Here is an 8,395-nt window from a genome sequence, read left to right as displayed (position 1 = left end):
CTATCTTATGATAGATCTAATAAAATTAAATGGGGTGTCTGGGTGGGCTGAGTTCCAAGCAGCTGGAGGAATACAAACACAGACAGGATGTACCCACTTCTGGGAACATTGTAGAGAGGATTCAGGTAGTTTGAGCTGAAATTTATGATTCTAAGATTCTAGTAGGATGCCTGAGGGCAGGTGATGGGAATAAATAAAGCTGGAATCTCCCACTGGGACCTTTTCAGGAATGGCTTCCAGGATGTTCCGGTTTCTTCTGCTGGGCATATTCATAGTGCTCTTTATGGATGAGGGTAAGGCCTGGAGAGGAAGGCAAGGATGCATCGGGAGAGAATGTATGGGAAGTAAGAAAGGGATTTCTACAACTGGTTTTTGGGGCTGCTGCAAAATAATTTAAGAAGCATTTTTCTTCTCTTCACAGGAAGCAGAGTCCAGACAGCGAAATGTATGGCTTAGCTGGTTTGTAATTCTTGTATAAATAATGTCACCATGAGAGGGGACAATCTTGAATTCTTTACACATTGTCCCTCTACCTGCCCTGATTACACTCAACTCTCCCACTCACACTACTCTGGTGTCTTCTTTCTTTTCCCAGACTTGGGGGGTGGAGAGGTCTTTGACTTCTTTGGAGGTCATAGCTGTCACCCAATTGAGTAATTAAGGATTCTTGACAAAGGCTTGGTGTAGTGTCACCTTTCTTCTTGTGTGGTTTGCACCAGCCTAGTATAAATGTGTACAGGTTGGAACAGGCTTCTGAAACAGAATCACTTTCCCTAGAGCTGTTCTTTAAAGTTTCCTTCTCTCTTTTTTAGGGATTCGATTTTGCCACAGTTGTAAACACTTTGATGGAGACAACTGCCGTGATGGCTTGAAAAGCTGCTGGAAGTTTAATTTGTATTTGAGTAACAGGAGTTGTTCCACAGATCACTATTACTTTTATGATCGCTTGCAAGGTAAGTGAGGGTTACTGAGAGAAGAAATATCACTAATGGTGCATAGAATTCTTGAGGTCAAGGGATGAAGGGAGGCTGGGATGATGAGAGAGAGAGGGAAAGTGGAATTTGCCACACACAGATCTGGGTGTGGGGGCTGTGTTGGAGGCAGATGCCTTTTGCCTGGTCATGGCTAGAGACACATAGACAAATGCAGACATAACTCTGGGGCTCATTCCAGTCTACAGAAGATTGATAAAGTTCTGGAGATAAACCATTGCTAGGAAGATGAGAAAATGCAAACAGATCACATTTGTTTTTCTTCTCTTTAGGGAGATATCTGTTTCATTATACAACACTGTCTTGTAAGCCCTGTGAGGAGGGAATGTTCCAGGTATTCCATGATCTCCTGAGAGAATCATCTTGCTGCACTGACTCAGACAAGTGTAATGAAGGCAAAAACAATGCAGGCATTACAAAGATACCTGGAAGAGATGACAAAGATATAGATTATGTGGGATAAAAGGATGCAAATTAAGATTTTTAAGCAATATCTTGTAATCTTGGCTCTTTTTCTTACCCAATGGCAACAAACCTAGGTCCTATCCTCTTCTTCAGTTTAGCAGATCTACCTGTGGAAACTCTGTCTTTCCAGTGTTCACTAACAGGAAAAGATAAATCTTGAGGTCACAAAAATCCCAACTCTACCTCAGTCTTTGCTATGTGGTACTATCTGGTAGTCTCCACTTGCCCTTAAATTTTGATGCTAAACTTGGGCTACAGTCAGAATTCTAAAGTCTCTTGCAAAGGGAGCAACGTGTTTTTATGGTAGAGCCTCTGGGGGAAGATCAGGTGAAAGCAGATTAGATAGAAATGGGGACAAGAAACTATAGTCGATTTTAGGAGAAATTTTTGGGAGGAGAGTAGAAGTATTTGGTAGAGGGTATATTGAGAACTTATACTAAGCACGGAATTGGAAAATTAATATGAAATTAGAAATTAGAAATCATTCTTGAACTTATGTGAAAGGAATAGTCAGTTAACTAGACATAAGAATAATAGAGCCTGCCACAATTTTGGGGAAACTGTACTGACCACAGCTACTCCTGACCACACAGCCCTAAGCCACAAAGTTTCCAATTATCTTACCTTGCTGTCTTGGCCAAAGCTAAGTTTATCAGGAAAAGCACTTGGTTGAGTGTTGGCCAATTACTCTGTCTCTGGGCATGTACTATTGTTTAAATGTTTCCTCCAAAACTCATGTTGAAATTTAGTTGCCAGTGTAATGGTTGGCAGGTGGGGCTTTTAAGAATTGCTTAGCTCATGAATGGATTATTACTATTATCATGGGGCTAGATTAGTTATTGCAAGAGTGGGTTTCTGATAAAAAATGAGTTTGGCCCAATTTCCTCTCACTCTGCCTTTCAAGCTTGCTTGTCCTTCCTCTATGATATGACTCAGCAAGTAGACTTTCACCAGATTTTGCCATCATGTTCTTGAACTTTTCAGCCCCAGAACCATAAACTAAATACAATTCTGTTCATTACAAAGTGCTCAGTTTCAAATATTCAGTTTAGCACAAACAGACTAAGATAGCATGTGAGGGATGCCTAGTCCTCAAAAATATCCAAATATTGCCATGTATTTAATGAACCCATTGATAAAATATGAGTGTTTTAAAAATCTGTTGACCCAGACCTGCAACAGAAAATGTTAGAGTTAGGAGTTTGATATCACCACTGTAGTTTTCTTAACGAAAATAACAAGCTATAAAATGACCCCCCCCAAAAAAAAATCCTTGAGTTGTTATTGACTGATTTTAGATTTACATTTTTTGCCATGTTATCCATCCTATGTATTAGAATATACAGGCACCATTTAGCTATGTAATTATACATATAATACATGTATAGTATTATCTCAGGGTTGTTTGTATCCCTATTGATATCCAAGATTATGACTGCTCATTAGTTTCTACAATATTGTGTTTACATAAGTAGAATAAAATATGCAAATTTAAAAATAAACTTAAAATGTTTTCAGTATATGTATAATTGGGTTTCTCTCATATTGTATATTGTTAGGATGAATGCTATACTTTAACATCTTGAGAAGTGGAAAGTATGGTATATTCTCTCATTCAGGATTGGTTGGTTTGTTTGAATAGACAGAATGAAAACACTGGCAGTATGTTCTAAAAATGCAGTGACTCATGGGGAAGTTACTGTGATGTGTGGTTAATTGTCCCAAGTCAGCCAAAAGTCATGTTGAAACAGAAACTAAGAGGAAGGCTTAAATTAGAGAAGAGATATAACATAGATGGTGAAGAAGGTAACTGATAGAAGGAAGAGTAAGACACTGAGTGATACTGACAGATGGAGACTAACTGACACACATTAACAGCTAAGCTTGAAGTGGAAATTTATCAACCATGTTGGCAAAGTCCTCAGAGTTGCACCATAGCCAGAATGCCCACCCCCTGGTTCAATTTTCCTGAACCTGTCTCTATTATATTTTGTGTCTTAGATTTCCATGGGATTCTAACTCCTATTGCCCTATGTTATAGTTATTACCACTCTATTTTCTTGGTCCAATTGGAGTAAATATCTGTTCTTTACATTTTATAAAAACACACAAACAAAAAAGGGAAGTAGAGGAGACAATGCAGGAGGCCTGAACAAGCGCACCAGGTCCAGAATACTCTTCTAGATCCCTTGTTTGGTGGTAGACTTACGGTGACAAAATTGGTCATTGTCAAGGGAAGACAAACTTATTGTATGGAACTAAAAACCTGAAACTTTTAAAAATGAAGAACAACAGTATATAAAGTCATAAAAATCCAATGGGAAAATGTTCATTATTGACAAATTGTCTGCAAAGCGCATCTCAAAACTTTTGCTCTATTTTCAAATTTTGCACAGATTATAGTTGGATTGGAGTACCAGAAGTCAGACTTTATAATTTTAGTAGACTTCATCTAGATGTTATATGACCTAGGGCTTAAAATTTGAATGAATATTTCTACTCAGCTCTAAAATAACTACTGAAGGTTTAAAAATGTTTCCTCAGAGAGTTAAACACTTATCTGTGGATTGCCTAGTTTAAGTTTAAGCTTGTAAAGTGATGCTGATGGTTACAAAGAAAAACTGGAAAAACAAAAAATTATTTGTAGTTTTTCAGCTATTTGGGTGTATAATTTTGGTTTTAATGAAGATTTTGGGGGACAAGGTAACCCCTACCCACTGGCTCTTACGGGAAACAATCCACAAAAAAAACCATTGTGAGTAGCAACTGAAAAGAGGCTGTGAGTCAAAAAGGTTGAAGTTGTCTGTCTCAGTGTTCTTGGGTTGATTTTGCTTAGGACTATCAGTGTGGTACTGTGGACTTTCAGTCAGGACATATTGGAGGCAGCAATGTAGTTTATGAACCTCCACAAATCCTTTTTTTAAAGGACAGAACAATAAAAACACAAAAATGACAGTTCCATAGACAAAATCAAGGTCTACTAGGGTACGCTAAGTCCTTAAAGATCTTAAAAATGGGGAAGAGGGCAGATTCAAGAAGGCCTCCTAGAAGCAGCCCACTGGCATCTCTTTCATAGAGCACAACAAGGAAGAGAGTACTAGTAGTTGGAGACTCCCAGAAGTTGGAGCAGGCCGAGTTGGAGGATACACCCCACAACCCATAGAAGACCATTGAGATACACAGAGAGCAGGAAGAAGACAGAATGGACAGCCTGGTTGTGGAGCCAGGAATTCCCCCCTCCCCACCTGGCTTGTGTCAGAAACAGAGAAAAGTCTTGGCATGTGGGAAATGGTGAGTGTGAGAAATTAGGTACTCAGTGCCTGCTCCCACCATGGACCAGGAGGCCCCCCTCGAGAAACAGGGAACACCAGACCCACATAGAAAAGGGCATAAATATGACACAGATGTGTACTGCTAGAGCCTATGTGGAGCTGGGAACTCTTACACGCTTTGAACACCTATGGCCAAAACATCCCCGAGAACTCATTTCCTGCAAGCAGAGAGCTCCATAGCCAGCTTCCAGGTTAGGAAAGAACCCTGTCCCAGCCACCTTCACTCACCCCAAGGACAGGTTCCACTGCTGCAGGCAGCTCTGGTCTGGGGCAAGAGGCAGCAAGAGATGCTGTTGTTGAAAGAACTTTTGCGTTCTGAATGTGGTCAGCCTCTAGCAAGAGAAGGGAAACCAGGAGAAGCCCTATTGTCCTAGTAACCCCTCTCTCCCTGCATGAATGCTTCTGTGATACAGACAGACATGTCATTCCTATAGCACTGCCACATCTGCCAAGAAGCCCATCTCCCCTCTCAATTCCCACTGAGTACACATAGCTGGGGATCAAGAATGCAGACCAGCTGGCTCCAGCCCATGGGAAAAAATGTTGCTGCAGAAAGAAACTGAGTTCTCAGCATTAAAATCCTCAGATAAAGGAAGGGGAGCTTGGGACAGTGGAGGTGGGGATGGTGCTCTCATCCTGGCAACCCCTCTCCCTGTATGTTTACAACAAAAAAGGTTCAGCCATCTCCACAATGTGACCACAGCCACCAGAGGATCCATTTCTCACTGGGATAGCCCATTGTGCCTGCAGTTGGGAAGCTATAGAGTATTTCAGTCTGACTTAGCCCTCACCAATCACCTTTACTCTCCCACCTTTCTCAAAAGCCCAGAATCTGAGGAAACTTGAGAGTTCCCATAGCCCCACACACAATGCTTAAGTCATCCATGCACTTCTCTGGGGGAAAGAAAGGTCTAGCAAAAAAGCCCATAGTCACTACCACAGTTGGCTGTCTCCTCTAAGTACCACCTCTTAGCTGGAGGCCAGTTGGCACAGGCCATTACAACATCTGAAACAATAATACAGTCCTTGAGAAGGTGATAAAACCAACACCCATGCCATGGTATATCTCACAGACTAGTCCATAGATCAAGGCATCAGAGAGCTTCTCCAGAGAGTCCTCCAGAGAAGTCAAAGACCAACTCCCCTTAGAATTCAACCCCCATCCCTTCACACAATGGGGTATCTTGCAGGCACCCTCCAGCACCAGTCAAATGATAGTAACTCCATAGGGAAGATAGATTCAGAAAAGCATCAGGACCCACAATGGTTGGGCCCTCACAGGCTACCTACCACCCCCAGGGGAAGGAGGAGAATACAACAACAGGGGAGTACACTGTATGATAAAAATATTTTTGAAAATTCCACAAAGGGCCACCCCAACAGTAGCAACTTTATCTAACTAAACAACAACAACAACAACAAAACAAAATAAAAGAGAAGAACCTGTCTTTACAGATGAGAAAGAACCTGCAAAAAACAAACATAAAATGAATAAACAAAAAACTCGAGCAATTCCCAAAGACTTAATGAGTCATCATCCACAAAAGGACCTCCCAGATCCCAAGCAATGGAACACATTTAGAATGACCTGTCCCTGATGTCATAGAATTCAGACTATGGTGGCAAAACTCAAGGAAACCCAAGAAGATGTAAGCACAGAGCACCCAGGCAATGAAAACAGTACAGTAAATAAAAACTAAGCTGGCCAATATAAGAAAGGTCCAATTTGAACTTCTGAAAATGAAGAATATCAAGGCAGAATGAAAGCCAGAACAGTAGAATCAACCAGGCAGAGGAAAGAATCTCAGCACTTGATAATCAAACAATTCAACTAACCAAGTCAGACAAAAACAAGGAGAAAAGGCTCAAGAAGAATGAATAAAGCCTCTGAGAGGTTTGGGATTATGTAAAGAGACCAAATCTATGGCTGATTGGCATTCCCAAGAGAGAAGGGGAAACTGAGAACACTCTGGAACAAGCCTTTTAAGAGGTCATCCAAGAAAATTTCCCCATCTCACTGCAGAGGTGGCCATGCAGATGCAAGAGATCCAGAGAACTCCTATAAGGTATTACATGAGAAGACCATCCCTAAGACACACAATAATCCATCTCCATAAGGTGAGCATGAAGTAAAAAATCCTAAAGGCACCTAGAGAGAAGAGACACACCATCCACTGAGGAAGACCCATCAGATTGCAGTAGATGTCTCAGCAGAAACCTTACAAGCCAGAAGGGACTGGAGTCCCATCTATAATATTCCAAACCAAAATAAAACAAAGCAATTCCAGTCAGGAATTTCTTCATTAATGAAGGAGAATTAAAATCCTTTCCAGACACTCAATCCTTAAGACAATATGTCACCTCCAGACCAGTCCTTTAGGAGATGCTTAAGAAAGTTATAAACACAGAAACAAAAAATGGTTCTACCCATTGCAAAAGCACAGGCAAGCACAGAGTTACCAGATCACATAAATCAACCAAAAACCTAAAGAGCAAAGCAGCTTCTTAATTTAAAGCAATGTGACAGGAATAAACCCCTACATATCAATAATTAATTTAAATGTGAATGTATCTCAAACATCTTCCCATCTACTCAAAGGGCAAATTGGATAAAGAAACATAAAGAAACATGATTCTTCCTTCTGCTGCCTTCAGGAAACCATCTCACTGCAAATAACACTCACTGGGTTAAGGTAAATGGCTGGAGAAAGATCTTTCAGGCCAGTGGAAAACAAAAAAGAGCAAGAGTAGCTATTCTTATATCAGACAAAACAGATTTTAAACCAACAAAGTTAAAAAGGACACTACATAATGATAAAAGGTTCAGTCCACCAGCAAGAAATATCAATCTTGAATATATATACACCCAACCTAGGAGCAGCCAGATTTATAAAACAGTTGCTAATCAAACTAAGAGAGGATATAGACAGCTATAAAGCTATAGTCAGAGACTTCAATACCTAACAGCTTTAGACAGATCATCTAGGCAAAAAACTAACAATAAAATATGAAACTTTAACTGAACACTCAACTAACTGGACCTAATAGACATCTACAGAACACTTCACCTTACAACCACATAATATACATTCTTCTCATCAGCACATGGGACATATTCTTAAGATCAGTCACATATTTGGGCATCAATCAAGTGTGAACAAAATTTCAAAAGGTCAAAATCATATCAAACATCTTCTCAGACCACCGTGGAATAAAAATAAATATCATTGACAATAGGAACCTCCCAAAACACACAAATACATGGAAATTAAACAACATACTTTTGAATGCCTTTGGGTCAACACAGAAATCAAGGCAGAAATAAAAAGATTCCTGGAAACAAATGAAAACAAAGACACAAATACCATGAAAATAATGCTGAGAGGGATTTATAACATTGCATATATATATCAAGAAAATAAAAGGATCTCAACTAAACAGCCTAATGTAAACACTTAAGGAAACTGAAAGGTCAAGAGCAATCCAATCTTAGAATTAGTACAAAAATTAAAATTATCAAAATAAAGTCACATTTGAATGAAATAGAGACAAAAAAAATCATAAAAAGTATCAACAAATCAAAAATCTAATTCTTTAAAAGAATAA

The sequence above is a fragment of the Carlito syrichta genome, unplaced genomic scaffold (assembly GCF_000164805.1).
Source record: "Carlito syrichta isolate Samal-C Ts95f unplaced genomic scaffold, Tarsius_syrichta-2.0.1 Scaffold309859, whole genome shotgun sequence".
Lineage (NCBI taxonomy): Eukaryota > Metazoa > Chordata > Mammalia > Primates > Tarsiidae > Carlito > Carlito syrichta.
This window is presented reverse-complemented; position numbering follows the sequence as displayed.